Source organism: Mus caroli, chromosome 13, assembly GCF_900094665.2.
Source record: "Mus caroli chromosome 13, CAROLI_EIJ_v1.1, whole genome shotgun sequence".
NCBI lineage: Eukaryota > Metazoa > Chordata > Mammalia > Rodentia > Muridae > Mus > Mus caroli.
In genome coordinates, this window is record NC_034582.1 from 12751229 (window position 1) to 12773428 (window position 22200).

Below are 22200 nucleotides of genomic sequence, written 5' to 3' on the forward strand. Positions count from 1 at the left end.
AATATAAAATAAACTCCTGGGCATGGACCTGGAACCTAAGTGCAGATGGGGAAATGTGTGACAGTGGAGAATAAGTGTTGATAGGGTAACCCAATGGACTGTGGGAACAGGTAAAATGTAGTCTTCAATAGTAGCCAAAAAATAATTCCTAATGATATTCTGCTACACTCATAGATCTGTGCCTGGTCCAAAGAGGCTTCCTTTGATAGAAGATGGGCATGGGTACAGATACCCACAGCCAGACATTATTTGGAGAGGGAGTCTAAATGGAAGGAATACATCTGGTCCTTCCCCTTGGAGTTAGGGGAAACTTGAGGAAGCAGAAGGGAAAGACTGTAGGAGTCAGAGGGTATGGAGGGTACCTGTAGAACATGACCCACTGAATCAACTAAGCAGGGCTCATGTGGGCTCACAGAAACTGAAGTGTTGCATATGGCCTGCATGAGTTTGCACCTTGCCCTCTGTGTATATGTTATAGCTGTTACCTTGGTGTTTTTGTGAGACTCCTAAATGTGGGAATGGGTATGTCTCTGACTTTTTCCTGCTCTTGGAACTCTCTTTCTTCTATTGAGTTGTCTTGCTCAGCCTCAATGTGAGGGCTTTGCCTTGTCTTGATGTATCTTGTTTGTTGTGTTTGGTTGCTGTCTCTTAGAACCTGCTCCTTTCTAAAGGGAAAAAGACAGGGAGTGAATCTGGAGGAGAAGGAAGGAGGAAGAGAGCTGAGATGAGTGGAAAAAATAGAAACTGTGGTCAGGATTGCTGTATGAGAGAAGCCTCTATTTTCAAATATATCTAAAGCAAGTCAATTATATGGTTTAAAAAAAAAAGGCTTCTAGAATACATCTGAAAAATTTACAGACATGTCTACAAAGCACTAGAATAGGGCTGGTGACGTATCTCAGTGAGTACAGGTGTTTGCCATTAGATCCTGATTATCTGAGTTTGATCCTCAGAACACATGCAGAAGAAGAGAACTGGCTCTCACAAATTATCTTATTTCCACACATACTCTGTGGTACACACAAGCATGTCAACACATGCACATGACAAACACACACATGCACACATACATACACACATACACACATGCACACATACACACACACGGAGAGAGACAAACATCGAATAAATAAATAAAATTTAAAAGCAAAATTAAAAAGCAATAGAGCAAACAGATAAAAGGGGGAAGTGTATTGCAGGACAGTGAGAAAATCACCATACTCCAAAGTTTGGATTCTTTTTTTCTACACTATAGATGAGCCCCATGACATTGTGTACAATGTTCATGCTTTTTGCCACTGATTTACCTCAAGATCCCTTGAACTTTTTGAAGACCCATTCCTTCATGAAATATTAATAATGCCTCTATGGGCTAAATTGTAAAACACCAAGAAGAGAACCAGAAGCAAACATTAAAGGATTGAAAGGCCACCTATGCTCACAGATCAGCAGAATGAATTTTGTAAGAAATAGCTAATTCTACCAAAAACAGTTGACATACCCATCAAAATTCCAGTGTCATACTTTACACAAATAGTAAAAACAATTGTAAAACTCATATGGAAGCTGAAATAATTCTGAACAAAAAGAACCATCCTGGCAGTATCACGACATATGGTTTCAAATTATTTTAAGAAGTCAAAGGAACAATGTGGGGAATTGCAGGCTGGTATCCAGTTGAGCTGAGGTCTGAACCCCGAGGTTATAATTCACCTACATGACATGGTAGGCATTCCCTCAAGCTCCTGGAACTCTGTCCCCTGCCTAAGTTACCACCCCCCACAGCCCCCACAAGAGAAGCATGGCTAGAAGTCACGTAGGTAATGGCCCAAGCTACTGACCGTTAGGCTAAACTCCTCCCCAATTACCTAGCAACAGTAAAGACCATAAAAAGGGCTGTGCAGCCCCACCTCATGCTCTTACCTCTTATGCTCTTCTCACTCCTCACTCTCACCCTTTCTCTCCCCTCTCTTTCTCTTCTCTCCTCTCTCCTTTCTCTTTGTCTTTTTGTCTCCTCTTCTCTCCTTCTTCTTCTTCTTCTACTTCTTCTTCTTCTTCTTCTCTCTCTCTCTCTCTCTCTCTCTCTCTCTCTCTCTCTTTCTCTTTCTCTTTCCTCCCTTCTTTCCCCTGCCTTTCTATAATAAAGCTCTAAAACCATAGAGAGTCTCTGCTCCATCAAGATCTTCTGCGTACTCTGATCAGTGTTGGGAACCTCTTCCCTTATCCCTCTCTCCCATAACCCTGGTGGCTTTAGCAAGGTAGCTCCAGGGATCCCCAGGTATGGTTGCCCCTTGGGCAACCCCTGAAGAGTGGGATAGAGGAATGCCCACCCAGGGATGAGTGGAAAGAGTAGGTAGCATGCCTCCCACACCTGACTAACAAAGTATAGGTGGAACTCTGGTGGGGTGTGGGCCTTTTCCCTTCCCCCACATCCCCAGGGCCCCCTTTTTAGTTCCCACATAACAAAAACAGCATGGTATTGCCACAGAAACAAGCATGCAGATGAATGGAACAGATACAGACATAAACTCACACATCCTTGTCCTGGCTGGGCAGAAGTGGGGGCTTCTCTCAGACAAGCTAGCACACATAAGCTTAAGGTGAATAACAGGAAAGTAAATTGCTACTCTAAGGAATGGAAGACCAGACAGGATACGTTTCCTGTCAAGATGGAGGATAATCTCCCTTCGGACTTTGATGTGATCGTAATAGGGACAGGTCTGCCTGAATCTATCATTGCAGCTGCATGTTTACGGAGTGGGCAGAGGCTGCTTGCCTTCCTACTGCAGAGGAGTCATTAAGCATGAGGAGCTGTGAACTATCATCACTGGTCCAGAGAGTTCACCAGAAGTAAACGATGCTGAAGTAGGAGAGAAAGAAACTCAGAGTGATGCAAAAAGTCCAACAGAACAATCAAGTGCAAATTTGCCTAAAGTACAAGACAACCCAGAGACACCAAAGAAAAATGTAATTACTTACTTGCAGATTATTAAAGAAAGAAGATTTAACATTGATTTAGTATCAAAATTTCTCTATTCTCAGGGATTACTTATTGATCTTCTAATCAAATCAAATGTTAGTCGGTATGCAGAGTTTAAAAGTATTACGAGGATTCTTGCATTTCGAGGAGGAACTGTGGAACAGGTTCCCTGTTCCAGAGCAGATAGATGTCTTCAATAGTAATCAACTTACTATAGTAGAAAAGTGAATGCTTATGAAATTTCTTACATTTTGTGTGGAATATGAAGACCATCCCAATGAGTACAAAGCATATGAGGAAACTATATTTTCTGAATACTTAAAAACTCAAAAATTAACCCCCAACCTACAATATTTTGTCCTGCACTCAATTGCAATGACATCAGAAACAACAAGCAGTACTGGAGATGGTCTCAAAGCTACTAAAAAGTTTCTTCAGTGTCTTGGGTGGTATGGCAACACTCCATTTCTGTTTCCTTTATATGGCCAAGGAGAACTTACACAGTGTTTCTGCAGAATGTGTGCTGTGTTTGGTGGAATCTATGTCTTTGCCATTCTGTACAGTGCCTCATAGTGGACAAAGAATCTAGAAAATGTAAAGCAATTATAGATCAATTTGGTCAAAGAATAATCTCTAAACATTTCATTATTGAAGACAGTTACCTTTCTAAGAATACATGTTCTGGTGTACAGTACAGGCAGATTTCCAGGGCAGTCCTGATTACAGATGGATCTGTACTAAAAATGGATTCAGACCAACAGGTCTTCATTTTGGCAGTGCCAGAAGAGCCAGGAACTTTTGCTGTTCGAGTCATTGAGTTATGCTCTTCAACAATGACATGCATGAAAGACACATACTTGGTACATTTGACTTGCATGTCTTCTAGAACAGCAAGAGAAGATTTAGAACGAGTACTCCAGAAATTGTTTACTCCATATGTAGAAATAGAAGCAGAAAATGAACAGGTTGAAAAGCAAGAATTCTATGGGCACTCTACTTCAATTGAGAGAGTCTTCAGATATCAGCAGAGATTGTTATAATGACTTACCGTCCAATGTCTATGTGTGCTCTGGCCCTGACTGTGCTCTAAGAAATGATAATGCAGTCAAACAGGCAGAAACAGTTTTTCAGTGAATCTGCCCAAATGAAGGCTTCAGTCCAGCCCCGGCAAATCCTGAAGATATTATTCTTGATGGAGCAGCTCACAACAAGAAGTTTCAGAATCCAGAGTCATTCCAGAAACCAACTCAGAGACTCCCAAACCAGAAGAACCCTCTAAACAGTGGATGTGCATCAAACCTAACATTCTACTTTGGAAATTCCTGTAGCCTTCACAGTCTTCTTGATAGAAGGAATATTTGAAATCTTTCAAAAAGCAACAACCAACTTGTTAGGAAAAATTAGAAGAAACAGGCTCCAGAAATTCAAAACGGAATTTCTTCAAAGAGGGCATTTCCAGAAACATAAAACACTTATAAAGCACATTAACTTGACTGTTTTAACATACCAAACCTGTGACATTAGCAGGTGAAAATACAAATGGACTGATTCCCAGAAATGTAGTTATGATGTGAAAGGGGTCCTATGCTTCATTAACAATTATGTGGTGTTCACAGAAATTTGTTCGCCAATTGTGATCTTTTTTGCTGAAAGCCACATCTGGAGAGTCAGCTCACATACTTATTTTGGTTATTGGAACTATATTTTCAATCTGGGCATGATATAACAGATAAAAGCATGTGTAAATATGGTAGAATAAAGCTAAACTATCATGAACTGACCAGTAGCCTATATTTGGAGTAAAAGTTGGTTTTATTTTCTATGTTAAATGCTGAATATGTTAATAATAAGGTGTTTAGACACTTTGCTAATTTTAATTTCTTAGTAATTAGTGATTTGGATGTAAACCACATACACATTGGCCAAACTTCAAAGAATAAGAAATAGAAGAATACAAGCAACCATTTGATAGGGTGATTCTACTGAGTTAACGGAAGCACTAACTTCTTATCCACAGAACTAATTTCATCATAGTCGTGTTACTCAAAATATTAGGCAAATTGTTAAACTTCTTATCTTCAGTTTCTCCGGATATGAAGTGAAACCTGCCTCCTGTAAGAGAGCAGTCATGAAGATCAGTGCAGCACTAACAGTAGGGTGGTTCTTCTGGACAATAGTGGTTTGGGACTTTCCTGCTAAGTGATCTGTGGAAAATATCAAACCAACCTCATGATCACAGTGTTATATTTATTGCAGTAAATTTTTTAATGCCAGTCTGTTTCCTAAACTCATTAATAACAGGTGGAATGGTAGTAATTTTTTTTTCATCCTTTTGATGCAATCAGAAAAAAAAATCTCTTCTAGGTCGTTTACTGAGTGTATTATTAAAATGCTTAAAGCTCCTGAATATGATTAATAATGGCTGAAATACCACAAAATTGTTTTCAAAATTGTAGACAAACCTATTTGTTGTTGCCTCAGAGTGTCATGCTAAACCTTTGAAGAGCATTTTTTTTGTTTTCTTAATTATTGCTTAATACTTGTTTTTACTGTATTAAGTTCAAAACAACACCAACAACAAACCTTAATGTTGTGTTGTAAAACCATGTCTAAAGTCATAGGAATAAAATTACTGTTTTACATAATGCAAACATTTCAGTAATTTTAAATTTTGAAGTTGCTGATATCAAAAATTTTTTACTTGTTTGTTGAAAGTATTTAAATATGCATGCCTGTTTCTGGAAACCAAAAATGGTATATCATTAAGTGATAAGATCCAATAACTAATCCTTGTTGCTTTTGTATATTTTTTCTAGTTGATGTGCCTGTCCAAGAAAGCATATATGATAAATGTCAGTTTCTATTTCTATATAATAAAATGGCCATGGACATGGGTAACTTCTAGAATAGTGGACATTTCTAAAATAATATCTACAATTATAATGTTAGTTATTAATAATTATTAACTTCTGGCAAGATTGTTTCTAGAATTGTTATCTAGTTCCTAATAGTAGCAATCATTTAAAGGAATTTAAAAAACAGTTTCTTGCAAATACTTATGTGCTACTGGTATTGAATAATTTGTCTTTTGCTCAGTAAAAGTTCTTACGTATTTAAAAAGGCATGAATATATAATAATTTGCACACTGTAACAAGGAATTTTCTGAGGAAATAAAGACTTTTCAATGCAAAAAAAAAAAAAAAAGGAATAGAAGACCACCATACGTAGTAGACAGAGCACTTCAGAGCTAGGTATCTAAAGAAATCTCTCCCTGTTAAATTCATAGGGCAAAATAACCCATGAGTTGAGCACAGTTTAATTACTTCCTTTCTCAAGTCCCCCAAAACTGTGAGTTAAGCCCAAATCAGCTGATCAAAGGTTCACAGATCTCTCTATATGCAACTAGAAGAAAAACAGACCCAGACTTCTACCAATACAAGACAACCATTCCAAGTTGACAGAGGATTAAAGACCTCAAAACATACCTTAACCATTCCTAGGCTGTGAGACAATCATTTAAAAGGATGTAATTTGAACATTATTCTGTGTGTACCTATGTCTCCAACATTGGTTATACCCAAGAGTTGGATTCCTACAGGCATATAGACCATGACTGAGCCCTGATTGTATTCTGCAAGACATGTAATAAAATGTTAAATTAGGAAGCCGTGTCTCCCAAAGTAATTCAAAAGCAGAGTCAGTAGAAACCTTCTAAATCAACATGAAAAGAAATTTAAGTCCTTCTGTTACATCAGTTTTTTAAAAAAGTGTTCTTAGTCTCTTTAGCTACTTAAGAGAACACACCTGGTCTTCGATGCCCTGCCCCTCTCACCATATGAACATACCACATTATCTAAAACGTTCAGGGGTAGCAAAGATATTTTGGTTATTTTAGAGTTTAACTGGCTGTTTGTGAAATAGTTATATTTTAGTTTGTCTGATATTCCTCCCGTATGAGTAATTGTGAAAATCACTGAGAAATTTTTATATATAGTAACAGAATGAGTTAAGAATAATTTGCCATTGCCTGTCTCCCAAAATACAGCTTTTCACCCCAATAGTACAAGATATGTTTAGTAAATATTCCTATTGAAACTCCTTGTAGCAACATCTCTATACAGTGTTCAACTATGTAAAGCTACCATCCCTATGCCAGTTTACTGGTTTGCAAGTCAGGCGTCAGTCAATTGCATTGGCTCAAAGATTCACCTCAGGAGGTGGCTGGGATGATCATATTAAGGTAGTAACTAAGTAAGCAAGTCAGGGATTCTCAGGAAAAATAAATCCACGACAAAAGAGCAGAGGCAGGGACAGGGATGAAGCAGCTACCTCATTTCTGACGGCACCTTGATCTTGGTCACCAAGGTCCTTGTTGCTTGCAACTCTGACCAAGAACCTTGGGGACAGGGGTAAGAAGGTACAGAGTCAATAACACAGACTCCAGGAGTTGAGCAAGTGGCAAAGCAAACATGTTTAATACAGGAACTAGGCAAACCTTTATACCCCACCCCTCTCTCCCGGCATCTCATTGGGTCTCAAGTAGCCAATTATGATATTTTCTCTCAATGGCTAGCCTCATGCCTTGTCCAGCACCATCAGTCTCTTGCTGTGCTGGCAGAGTTTAGGTTGGCTCAGGGAGGAAGCATCAGTGGCACATATGCCAACACTGCAGCTGGGCCTGTTTGGCTAAGTTCCTCCTACAGTTCCTATGCATAGTAGTTTTGGAGGAAGCAATGAACAAAGAAAGATGAATCGTTAGCTCATGGGTTTAAGGTCTGTCTCCTAGCACTGGGCCTGGCTCTTGAGAGGTCCCTATATTTATACCTACTTGGAAATCATCTTGTACTAGATTGTTAACTGACATTTCTCAAACAAGTTCCATGAAACATATATATACATAACAAAGTAAAAAGTCTCTTTTTGAGTAACTCCTCCATTCAGACACACAAATCCACAGACACTAACATATATATACCTTCTCTTTGCTCAAAAAAGTTTGAAAAATCAAGTTCAACAGCTCTTTTTAACTGATTACTTCAAATCAAAAGGATTAGCAGGGCAGTGGTGGCACACATCTTGACTGTAACAACTGGGAGGCAAATGCAAGCAGATTTCTGAGTTCAAGGCCAGCCTAACCTACAGAGTGAGTTCTAGACTGCCAGGGCTATATCCTTTCTCAGGAAAAATAAATAAATCAAAAAGATTAGTGAGTTTTCAATCTCCAAAGAGGCCTACACTTTTTAAAAATGATATTTCTCAAATAAATTCAGTCAGCAATTCCTTTTAAAAGCACAACAATTAATTTTTCTCAAAGAAGCACCACAGAGCAATCTAATGTCTGTGTCCTGTGTCTTTTTCAGAACCGTCCAGGAGCAACCACCATGGTGACAATCAGAAGACTCTATAGGATATGAGTCTTCATTTTCTCCCATATTAATTTTACAAATTAACTCCTCTATTCTACATCATATTTAATATTATTCTCTCATGGAGACAATTTGTAATTTTCTATGATTCCCTAAAGAAAGGGTTTGAATAAACACCAAAGAAAAGTGCTTATTAGTTTACTTAAGGGTGTTCCTGGAGCTCAGTTTTTTAAAATAGGAGAGCTGATTATCCAGAAAGGCTTTTTTAGTGACTATAAAATCTTGTTAATCAAGTATGATAAAGAGAGAAAGATGTATATAAGAATGAAATAGTTTATGTTCTTAGAAACTTCTATACATACGCTGCTATTCAAAACTTTAGGGCTACGGTATAGCTCAGTGGTGATAGCTGCTAAGATACACCTGGGTTTGATCCCAGCACCACACACATCCTCACACATGCATGCACACACACATATATGCAAAACATATGCATGCACAGCACACATGCACACACACTACTTATTTAACTGCATGTAATACATTGTTTTACTTCTAAGATTATCTCCTCTCTATTTCCATGCCCGAATAAGTCATTTATTACTTTCCTCCTCATTCTGAATAGTAGGTGACTTAGATAAAACTCTGAAAACCTAGTAAATCTTCTGGGTCCTTTCTGAAGCAGGGTTCATCTCCCCTGAACAGATCATTTACTGTAAAGAGGCTGATCAGCTGGAATCGCATGAATAGCTATTAGTTAAGTGGTTATGGGGTGTGCCAGGAACACTGCTAAACTCATCTTAGGAATCACCTTGTTTACCAGCACAATCACATGATATCTGGATCAGAACGCATTTACTGTATTCAGGAAATGGACCATCCAAAAGGGATGTAGCTTTCTGAAGTATCTGCTGGCAGCACCTTCCCAGAACTCAGGTTCTTCCCTGCTGTGAGGCTGGGAAACACACTCTGCTTGCCTTTCTGAATCCACCTGACATTTCTTGAAAAGTAATATCTGAGCATATTTAATAATATAATATTCTTTCTGGAGTTTATGGCCTTGTCCCAATAATCTCATAAGATCCAGTCTCCACCTCAGGTGTCATCAAATCAACCAACTAACCTCTTTCCAGGCTCACTTTTTAGAGCCACAATACCACCTCTCCTAAACTAAATGTTTCTATTTTGCCTGGATCCAATTTTTATTTCTTTTTCCTAAACATTCTGAACTTCAAAACAAGAAGCCAAGATTCTGCCACTAATTTATTATATGGCCTTGGGAGAAATCACTTAACTCATTAGGTCTCAGTTTCCTTGGGTATAAACTTAGGGTATTAGACTAGTCCCTTTCAGGTGGAAATCTCTGTGATTTTAAGGTCAAGTATGAAATCTTGAGAGGAGAATTGTTTGTGGGGGGGGGGGAAGTAAAAAGAAAGATATGGCCAAGCCAAGAGATCCTTCTCATCTTACTCCCAAAGGTTCAGGGCTATATCATACATGTCCACATTTACTTAAAGACATTGAAAATTATGCTATTTCAAGGTGGTATGATAGTGTGTGTCTGCAATCCCAGCACTCAGAAGGCTGAAGCAGGAGAACTGCTGCAAGTTTGAGGCCTACCTGGGCTACATAGCAATATCCTGTATCAAATAATAATAATAATAATGATCAACTGCAGATATTTTACAAGCTAAGAAACAAGAAAGCCCTCATTTAAACATGGCTCCATGGTTCACAACACCTTCCTCATGTATAAATAGAACATAACATTTACAACCACTTACTCTGTAACGTATTTCTTTTGGCTGGGAGTTAACTATGAGAGACTCTGTAGAACACTGACTTTTTCTTTATTTTACTGAACAAAGCCATGCTATTATGTAATCACAAGGGTCCTTGAGCACTCGATCTAATTATTACTGAGGGATTTTGTTTATTTGTTTTTTGCAGATAATTATGACTCATATTCACTGACCACCTACTATCAGGTCTGACTCCATGCTTGATCATTTACATACATAATCTCTTTCTTTCAAAAAGCCTACAGGCTATGTATAATTACCCCACTTTCCTCATAATAAAAGTCCTTAGGGAGTGCACTAACTTTGCTGAACAACCTCTAAATAAGAAACTAGGATGAGAAGCCAAGCTTGCAAGCCTGTTCTGACATTCTGCCCTGGAACAACATAACATGCATCTATTCACTGTTTGAAAGAGTCACAAGACTTATTGAATCCACACTATGGAAAATGCTTCTAAGTGTCAGGGACATCTTAACAGCTTGATCCTATCATTATCTCCATTGGGTAGGCATATAACCTGAAGCAGATAGAAATACAACTTTTCCAGAGTTATAGAGTAAAAAAGATGCTAGCTTACCACCCCTTACCTGAAAACAACTTAAAATTTGGCAGAAGTTTTCAAATAACTAGTGAAATCCTTCCAGTTTTACAACTTTTGACACACACACAGTTCAGAAATGTACCAAAAAAAAAAAAAAACAAAAACAAAAAAAACGACCTCTCTGGATGAAACATATTTCAGTACTCCTGGCCCATTTCATTTGGGTCAGTTCCCCACTGCTTCTCTTCTTTTTGGAAAATGTACACGCCAACAATGATCATTGACCTTGATGATGGCAATGATTGACAATGATAACGAGATGATAATGATAAGAAGATGATGATGATGACAATGACAACGATAACAGCAGAAACAGCAGATCCTAGACTCAACCATCTCTACTCTTAAGTACTACCTAACCATGGAGAACACACTTTAAAATTTAAGTACCAAAAGTTCATTTACAAAGATGAGTGCCATTCATCCCTTTAAGAATCTAAAACTTGATGCTTTCTTATTGACAGTGATTGTATGTAATGTTGTCAGTCTGAACAGAGACACTTAACAAGTATTTTGTCAAATAAATTTAAAAAACCCTTAAAAACAGAGTAGAAATAATATACTGCCAATTGCAAAAGGCTTTAAATATCATAAAGTTCATGATAAACTTTAATTCCAAAATAAACTCATTGGTGTTGTAAACATTCACTGTTTTGGATTGTTTAAAATTTTTATGCATAGAATCAAGTTCTCCACTGTTACATTAATTTTCCAGTGCCTTTTCAATAGCATCTTAAGAAAATGAACTAGAAGATAGATGCTTTACAATAGCAGTGCATTGGAGCCAGGGTAATGAGCCCTATGTCAATGTTTCCATTTAAGACACTTTTTTTCAGCAGTTTAATGACTGGACTATAAAAATGTGACTAAGTGGAACCTGGCAACTGCATTCTTAGTAACATTTTTAAAAACTGCAAGTAAACTAAAAGTAATGACTTTCCATTGGGCAATTTTTAAATATAATTTGTAGGAACATACACTGTTAAGGAAAGTTATATAAAACTTTTGTTCAACTGCATTCATAAGTTTATTTTTGGAAGTGTGTTGCCAAATGCATTTAGTCAAGTCTTTTTCTATAAAATGGTCTGTTATCTGAGATAGTCAGCCATGTCCTTTCTTACTGGGTATAGAATGCATCATGAAGATTAGAATTATTCAACCAGAATTCATCAGAGCACTTGGGAGTTCAGATATGTCTACAAGGGTGATATACTGAGAAACAATAATAACATCAAATGGGAAATGAGACTTCACTGAAAGGCCCTGTTAACAGTTCCTAGAGTTGGGAACTTCAGTCAGGAGTCAGAGACACAAGATTCAGCTTGTATCAGCTCTAAAAGCTGTTATTTTGTGTGACCAAAGCAAGCTTTAACCACACTATAGCTTAGTCATCTCATTTTATTAAGAAATACTATTCTATTCAACGTGTAGGTATGTTTTGCCTCTATGTATCTCTGTGTAATATCTGTGTGCCAGGTACCCACAGAGGCCAAAGTGTGTTATTAAACCCTCTGGCCTGAAGTTACTGAGAGTTTTGAGCTGTTCTGTAGGTGACAGGATATAAACCTCGGGCTCTCTGTAAGAGTAAACCCTGCTCATCACTGCTAAGCCATCTCTCTAGTCCCAGCCATCTCACTTTAAAACTGACAGACAATAAAATGATCCAAATTCTATCTCATGAGTCAGTTTATTTAGCAAAGAGCAAAAACTAGGCATTTTAAAACTTGCTTTGTTTAAATATAAAATATTTTATTAGATATTTTCTTTATTTACATTTCAAATTTTATCCCCTTTCCTCATTTCCCCTCCAAAATCCCCCTATCTCACCCCCTCCCCCTGCTCACTAACCCACCCAATCCAGCTTCCTTGTCCTGGCATTCCCCTACACTGGGGTCTTTCACAAGACCAAGGGCCTCTCCTCTCATTGATGTCCCACAACTCCATCCTCTACTACATATGCAGCTAGAGCCATGGGTCCCTCCATGTGGACTCTTTGATTGGTGATTTAGTCCCTGGGAGCTCTGGGGTTACTGGTAGGTTCATATTGTTGTTCCTCCTATGGAGCTGCAAACCCCTTCAGCTCCTTGGGTCCTTTCTCTAGCTCCTCCATTGGAGACCCTGTGCTCAGTCCAATGGATGGCCGTGTGCATTCACCTCTGTATTTGTCAGGCACTGGCAGAGCCTCTCAGGGGACAGCTATATCAGGCTCCTGTCAGCAAGCACTTGTTGGCATCCACAATAGTTTCTGGGTTTGGTAACTGTATATGGAATGGATCCTCAGGTGGGACAGTCACTGGATGGCCTTTCCTTCAGTTTCTGGTTCAATTATTGTCTCTGTTTCTCCTCCCATGGATATTTTAATTCCCCTTATAAGAAAGCCGAACTATCCACACTGTGGTCTCTCTTGTTCTTGAGTTTCATGTGGTCTGTGAATTGTATCTTGGGTATTCCAAACTTCTGAGCTAATATCCACTTATCAGTGAGTCGCACCATGTGTGTTCTTTTGTGATTGGGTTACCTCTCTCAGGATGATATTAGTTCCATCCATTTACCTAAAAACTTCATGAATTCATCATTTATATTAGCTGAGTAGTACTCTATTGTGTAAATGTAAATAATAACAATTTCTCTAAATGATATATGATTAATTAGTAGTGACTGTAGGTTTGGAAATGTTTGTATTTGATTTGTTAATTCTCTAAGAATGAAAAATATCAAGTCACTTACAATCATGTCAACTTCTGTGTCACTACCAAACATCTTAAGATGCCTAATTGGCAAAAACAACCAATGTTTCCAGTGTTAGCATTGAACAATGATCCATTATGGTGGTAAGAGGCATAAGCTCACTGGTAAAATATTTACCTAACATGCAGGAGACCATGGGTTAAGTCATCAGGACAACAGGGAAAAAAGGGTATGGGGGTGGAGTTGCCAAAAATCACATTGAATGCAGATTGATCTAAACACACTAGAAGGGGTAAAACACATGGCTTTTGTGTACATCTCATAAAGTGCCTAAGTTAGAGCAAACAAGTTTCAATGGATCCAATTGAAATAGAGACATGATTTTGTCAGCATAAAACAAGAGCCAATAAGACAGTCCCCCCCCCACACACAAACATAATAACTTAAAATCTTTTTAAATTTTATAGTAGTTTTCATTTTAAAAAACAATTTTCAAATTCAAATACATTTTATCCTTTTCTTTCCCTCTCCCAAGTCTCACCAGATCCTCTCCCCTTCTATATCCACCCAACTTTAAGTTCTTTCTCAAAGAGGCAAAAACCAGTTCAACACACACACACACACACACACACACACACACACACACACACACACAAACCAAACCAATAAAACCACATCCAAAACGAAATGAAAAAAAAATACTATAACCAAATAAAACTATATAAAGAGATCTGTGGAGTCTAATTATATGTTAGTCTACTACACCCGAAAATGAAGCCTATCCTAGAGTGATTGAAATATCCAGTGCCCCTCTAATGGAAGAAACTGATTTTTCCTCTCTCAGCAAGTATAAGGGAAAGCTTAGCTGTTAACCATTATGCTAGTGGTCAAGTTTTCATTAATGTATTCATTTATTCTTTTTTAAATATAGTAAAATAAAACAAAAACTATCACACCAAAGTTGTAAAAGATAAATCAACAGAAGACAAAGTGCTCTTGGAGTGCAATGTGCACATACAGTCTTTCTTTAGGGTACAATGTGCACACAGTCTTCCTTTAGGATACAATGTGCACACAGTCTTCCTTTAGGATACAATGTGCACACAGTCTTCCTTTAGGGTACAATTTGCACACACGTTTCCTTTAGAGCAATGTCTATGACTGACCTGACTCCTGCTTACTTCTTCATTGCTGTTCCCATCAACCATCTCAAGAACTTTCTCCTGAACCAAGGAAGAATACAAGGCCCAAATAGCTACCCAGGTACACACCTTTGCAGAATTCTATCTCCATGCACTAGGACATTCTTTGCCTACTATCTTCATTTGTGAACCAGCCACCCCTCCCCAGTTTAAAGTTCGTCTTTGTCTTGATGGATCCCCTCTAGACAATGAACACTCTCAGTGGCAGTGAATAACTTAGCCTCAGCACTTGACACATACTCAGTAGTGATTCAGAGTGTTGCTTTCTCCTCCCAAAATTCTAAGCCGGCAGAGAGAGGGAAAGCAAACCACAAATACGAGGAGCATGGGTTCCTCTTCTGAAGCTCACCAACACCCATCATCTTAGACCCTATACAACACAGGCAATACCTACCTCAAAGGATTTGTGCAAGGAGACAATAAATGCAAATAATTTGGCATAGTGCCTGGAGCAGCAGAAGCACGTGCATGACATGGCTTTTTAATTAACTATACTTGAAACAATTCAGACAAAACAATGCAGAAAGTTAGGCTTCTTGCCAGAGGCAAGTCAATTATTAGAGCCAAGTTTCCACCAGCATCCAAGCCCTCCTTGCTCCACATATTGCTTCATGGCAGTGGGTCTCCTTAACATCGGGCCTGGACTATAAATGCACAGAGGCCCAAGGCTTTGAACAAGTTCCTCACATCCTCTCACAGGTACCAGGCACCTGTACATGTGAAGAGAGAAGGACTCGAAGCACAAACCAATCTTACACGTGTCTTTGAGGCTTGAAAATAAAACTTGAGAAAACAGCTTTTTGATGACGACATTTTCCTTCTAATTTAGGCCAAAATTATTTTTCCCTGTTTAGTAATGAATCAAGTAATTCATGAGTAAACTTGGGATTCTGCCTAGACTCAGAGTTGGCTAATAATATACAAAAAGTATATGTGGTTAAGTTTTTGAAAAAAGAAATGAACTCCTGATATTGAGTATCTCATTTCACTACTTTCGGTACCTTTGCTATCTGCCAAGAAAAAAAGAGCCAACCAATAAAACCCATGAAGACTTATCATTTTTAACCTTCACTTACAACATGTAAATATAAAAGTTGCTCTCACTCCTGCAACAGCAATCCATCACCTCATAAGCCAGCATTTTCCTTATGGTTCTGCTTGTATCTCATTACAAAAAGAAAAAAACTTGTTATAATTTATACTGGTTTATGTCTATAAAGTAATATTCATGCCAGTATAACTTCCAAGCGCAGTTATAATATTGTACTGTAGGCAGTGAGTAAGGAAGAGAAGGGAGCATCAGTTCTCAACTTGGACAAATATTAAAACCTTCTGACTGGAAACACAGTAGACTATGAATTCTGCTTCGTAACAGAGCATTTTTAGTTTCTTCTCACTACCTTAGTCTAGGGTAGTCAAATTCTCAGAAAGCAAAATAGCAAACTGCAAATACAGTGCTTTTAGTCAAAGATACTCTTGGTAACTAACTAATAGAGCACTGACGATAAGCCCACTTCCCATATTCTGCCTGCATGCAGCCTGCAGGAAGATGACCTTGGCCGTCTTAACCTAGTTAGCAGGATGTAGACAAAAGTCCCTGGCTCCTGTTTGCTGCTCCAAAGGCCTTCGGTGGCTGCCATGATTAAAACTGTGAACTGTGGTAATAGTTTCTCAAACATTTGTTACAGGACAAAGGGGAGAAGGAACCCGTGTACATGTGAAACTGATATTGAAGGTATGCTGTGAATATGAGTCCAACATGACAGCAGCACGTGCCACTCAAATCCCAGTAAAGAGGCCAGCTAGTGCAGATTCCAGCCAAGGACAGGTAGATCCAGGAGGAATGATGATTTCCTAGGGAAGACACATTTTCTGAGTGTTCCCACCTGAAGAATTAGTAACAAACCTTTTACCAGGAGATCCTTAGTTCCCTCCACTCAGAAACACAATGACATCTGACCTAGTATTTAATAAGTAATTAGTACAGTTATTTCAGGACTTAAAAAAAAACACACTACACAGGAAAGTAGATAACAAACAAAGATGACTTTTTATACTGCTTAAATATAAAAAGGTAAATAAAGGGCTGAAGAGATGGCTCATCAGTTAAGAGCACTGACTGCCCTTCCGAAGGACCTGAGTTCAAATACCAGCTACCACATGGTGGTTCACTACCATTTGTAATGAGATCTCACTCCCTCTTCTGGAGTGTCCGAAAACAGTGTACTTACATATAATAAATAAATAAATCTTTTTAAAAAGATGAATAAAAACTTAGGAATAGAGTCACAAAAAGATATTTATTTGTTTTAAGTCAGTTGATATAATATAAAGTAAAGGTTCTTATGAGATACATATATGTGTGTGTGTTACTACTTTTCACAATAAACTAACATGAAATTGAACACATAAACAAACTCACTCTTATGAAATATTTTATCCTCGAGAAATTTCTCTTTCTGTCTCTACATCTTTGTCTCTCTTTGTCTCTCTGTGCCTCTGTCTCTGTCTCTGTCTAACATGCACGCACACACACACACACAAACACACACATCAGTGTCTCCCAGGGATAAAACCCAGGTATTAGCTGTGCTGATATCCTATCTGGACACTGAAAAGGAAAGATCACCCTCCCTGCCTCCTTGGCTGGTTAACTAATTTACCTGCTTTGTAGGACTAACAGTATCATCTCAATATCATCTGCCCATCTTGAAAGAGTATCAGATTGCAGCTGTTTGCATTTTAAGGACATCTAATATATTAGAGGTAAACATATGCAATAAAAAGAAAAAGAGGCTGACCCACAACCTTAGCTATCTAATTTTGGCATTGCCTAAAAGCAAGTCCCAATCTCTAACAGCCTCAATAGAAAGGAAACCATATAGATAAATATTGGAGGGTCATCTAGGCACATCACTGCAAGCCACACCAGTCCTTTCTGTTGCAAAAGAAGGTAACCATATCCTTCTGGCTTGGAAATTTCATTGTAAATATTTCTCAAAAGAAATATTAATTAAAAACAAAATAAGACAAAAATATACTCAATTACCAAGCAGAAATATATTACCCAACTACTTTCATCATCATAATACAAATTGAATTATATATTCTTTAACATCTTCCACTCAAATCTAGAGAAACATGATAAAAACATGGGTAGATATAGATATATAAACAGGTACAGATAAATAAGTACATTTATTCAGGCAGACAAATGCATTGGTGGCTAGCATAGCACAGTAACAAGCAGGAAAAGTCTCCAGCACAGCCGCAGTGCGGGGAGAACTTCAGGTTCTGTGTTTACCTCACCACTGCCCTGATACATCACAGTTAAGTTACCACCCTCCTACTAGCATTAAATCGGCTGTTTATCATTATTGTAAATATTTCCTGGGATTCTTTTTCCAACATGTACATTACAAGACAAATTGTATAACTTTTTTGCTTCCTAAAAGGCATTGCCAGACAGTTTTCCAAGAGCAGATTGCCTACTAAGATAGGCTGGGGCATATGCAAATGTAAGTCACAAAATTACAACTATTGTAAGCTATATTACTTTAATTACAGTAAGGCAAAAATATTCTGCCTGTGTGTGTTTACTTGTGGACTTAGATATAAAATATGTTACAATCATAGAAATCTTGATCTTTATTTTTATACCACTGGTTTACTTTACAATTTATTGATACTCACTATACAGTATAGGCTATGTGTTACCATTGTTGTGAAAAGAACCTGGTAGAACCACGATGATAGAAGAACTTATGGCATCAGACATTTCCATCGGTGCTCAGCCAGCTCCACTGTCTCTAGACTGAGGTAAAGCAAATAATTTTGGCAAGGAAAGTGACAAAGTAAGCCTGGTCCCCTATGTTTTCAGCAAGCAGAGAAGGAGTGATGACTGTCACCCTTCTCCATTTCAGTCTATCCAGGCTGCAGAGTATGGAGTGGTACTGCCCACACTCAGGTAGGTCTTCTTCCTCTCAGGTGACTGTCCCTGGAAATGCCCTCACAGGCACATCCAATGGTCTGCATTGCCAGTCGCTGGCACTTCTTAATCTATGTAAGCTGACAATGCATATTAATCATGATAGATGAAAACTAAAGGAAAAAGATATTGGACAAAAGTACTTTGTGATTTAGTGTCACAATTTTGTTAAGACTACTGGTTCTCAGTCCATTAATGTATCAAAAACCAGTTATCAAAGTTCCAAAAATCCAAGTTGAATTTAATTTACTTTTTGTTTTACTTTTTATTTTTTGTATTTCAATAATTACTCTCTCTTTTATTTTATTTTTTCTTTATTTACATTTCAAATATTATCCCTTTTCCTGGCTTCCCCTCTGAAAACCCCCTATCCCCTCCTTCCTCCCCCTGCACACCAACCCATGCACTCCTGCTTTCTTGTCCTGGCATTCCCCTACACTGGGGCCATTCACAAGACCAAGGGCCTCTCCTCTCATTGATGTCCCCAAGGACATCCTCTGCTACATATGTGGCTGGAGCCATTGGTCCCTCCATGTGTACTCATTGTTTGGTGGTTTAGTCCCTGGGAACTCTGGGGTTACTGGTTGGTTCATATTATTGTTCCTCCTATGGGGCTGCAAACCCCTTCAGCTCCTTGGGTCCTTTATGTAGCTCCTCCATTGGGACCCTGTGTTCTGTGCAATGGTTGGATGAAAGCATCCACTTCTGTATTTGTCAGGCACTGGCAGAACCTCTCAGGAGACAGCTATATCAGGCTCCTGCTAGCAATCACTGGTTGGCATCCACAACTCTTATTGCTTTACATTTTGAGGGATGATTTGTCATCTGGTTACTCATCCTAACCTCTCTGTGTTCACACTTCCATTATCACATCTCACTACTGCCCCCATTTTCCATCCAACTATGTTTGTTCTACAAAAATGTGAGGTTTTTGAGGGTATGAATCATGTTAGTAATAGCCCTTAGTCTTTTCTTTCCATAATAATCATATAGTGTTTACTAAACTAAGTAAATGAAAATCTTGGCCTTAAAGAATATGAAATCATATTCCAAACTTGCTCTTGGTAATTAAGTAGTGACCTAAATAAGCAAGGCAGGTATCCTTTCTTTCCAAGTGCTAGCTACATAATTAACTCTCCAGGGAAACTCAGAATAAAGGTCAGATCAGGGCATTAGTTGAAATTCAAGGTTTATAAATGTGAAATTAGGCCTAGAACCTCGTTATCTTCTAGAGACTGACAGAAAATATCCCTTTAATACCCCTGGGGACCCTGTAGCTCAGAAGATGGCTTAAGAAATGTGGGAATCATCTCTGAAGTAAGCATGCTACCCCATGAAAGGTCACTTAATCTCCTTGGCCACACACAAACCTAATGAGAACCACAGTGAAAGACTATTGAACTCTCAGTCTTGAGTGTAGGAAGATTAGAACAAGGGCAGCCAGGGAACATGAGAGCAAAACATGGTGTCTTCTCCAAATGAAAGGCAGCTTGAACTTGGTGCTGTGCTATCCTCTTCCCTCATAATATACATACATTATGTATATCTACTGTGACACAACAACATGGCTTGCAGTTACTAATAAAGTAACAATGAGAAACAACAGATGTGATTGGGTCAGATGAAATACTATGATTGATGAAAAACCATCTCCTGTAGCAGACAATAGCTAAAAACCATTTTGGGGGCCCCGGTTAGATCTCCACGGGGAAGAAGGTGAGAGCACTTCTGTGTCCAGCTGCAGCAAAGTGGCTCTGGTGAGGTGACTGAAACTAGAGATGTTCTTCCCTTCATGCATTCCAGCCCTTCAAGAATAGTTAACTAGACCACCAAAGGTGGCAGTAAAGCTTAGCAGAGTTTGAAAAGAGGACATGGTTCGATTAAAGTTAGAAGAAAGCACCCTGACAGGTCACGGTTTTCACTCCCACATGCACTTGTACCAAGGAGCACCCCAGGAGAAGATCTACAGTAGAAACTGGAGCCAAAGGACTAGTGACCTCTACAAATTTGTATGCACAAAAAAGGGGGTAAGCTACTATATCTAGATGCATATGTAGGTCCCTTGTAGGGGTGCTACTGAGGTATATAGGAGCCCACAGCAATGGCTACCACCTTTGCTTCCCCCCAAATAACATCGCCAAATCAGACAGAGCATCAAGAATTAAACTATTAACTATATTCCCATATTAGCACCTGTATGCTAGAAATTTTACTCCAAAGGTGCTGCTCTAAACCTCACTTAGATATACCTCACTGAATGATGCTTCACTGAGATGATACTCCACTGAGAAGATACATCACTCAGACAAGACTTTATTGAGTAGATACCTCACTGAGATGGTACTTCACTGAGATGAAGCCTATCCAGAATCTCTTTTGACCAGAAGTAGGGATAATCACTTCATTAAGGAAGCAATGCATCAAGAAGGAATGAAAATTCTAAACACATAGCAATCCAACACTAGTATACCTAATTTCATAAAAGAAACACTATTGGATTTAGACACAGGTTAACCCTAAGAGAATAATAATAGTTCAATATCACATTCTTGCCAACATATAGATATCCCCAGTAAAAACAATAATTGATGGAAACATTTGAGTTAAATGTTATTATAAATAAAATGAAACTAACAGACAACATATCCCACAAAAGCATTGCATAATATTATTCTCAGATTCTATAGAACAAGGAGTATGAAGGAACACAAAATAAAACTTAAGACATACAGGAAAATTGAAATAATTTCTTGTTTTTTCTTTGACGAAAATGAAATAAAGCTAGTAATAAACATCAAGATAATCTATCAAATACATACAAACATGTCAAGATTAACCATCACAGAGCTGAACAATGAATCCACCACAAAAAGAAGAAAATCTAAAAATACTTAGAACTGAGAGAAACTACAACATACCAAAATGTAGAGGATATAAGAAAAAAATGACACTAAAACAGAAGTTAATAGAAATATTGAAAAATCAGAGTGTTTTCAAATAAATAACTTAATGGTGCACCTTAGAATACTGGAAAAAATAACAACAAATAAAGCACAAGGTTAGTAAAAGGAAATAAGTAATCAATATCAAGGCGGAAATTAATGAAATAGGAATGGAAAGGACAATACAAAGAATCAATAAAACAAGACTTATTTCTTTGACAAGATGAATGAGATTAACAAACCCTTAACCAAAGAAAGAGAAAACCCAATTAATAAAATTTATGATAAAAGGAGACATAATAACACATATTGACTCAAAAATTAATGAAACATATAATAAAAATTAACATTGCACTAAATTAGATAAATTAAAAGGAGGTAAACTTCTAGGCTAATAAGCGTACAAAAATAAAGATTTTAAAACACATCTTAAATAAATCTATAACTGCAATAAGACTGAAGTAGTAATAAAAATAAAAATGGAAGAAAGAAAGAAAGAAAGAAAGAAAGAAAGAAAGAAAGAGAGAGAGAAAGAAAGAAAAGAAAGGAAGGAAGGAAGGAAGGAAGGAAGGAAGGAAGGAAGAAAGAAAGAAAGAAAGAAAGAAAGAAAGAAAGAAAGAAAGAAAGAAA

The 22200-nt window shown here is 37.9% G+C and overlaps 1 protein-coding gene and 1 pseudogene across 5 annotated transcripts in view; one reads left to right on the forward strand and one right to left on the reverse strand.

Annotated features, from left to right (window-relative positions):
- The window catches only part of Sugct (succinyl-CoA:glutarate-CoA transferase), a 778692-nt gene that overhangs the window by 435427 nt on the left and 321065 nt on the right, over window positions 1-22200 (reverse strand). The window lies entirely within an intron of this gene.
- LOC110308409 lies at window positions 2747-4308 on the forward strand (annotated as a pseudogene).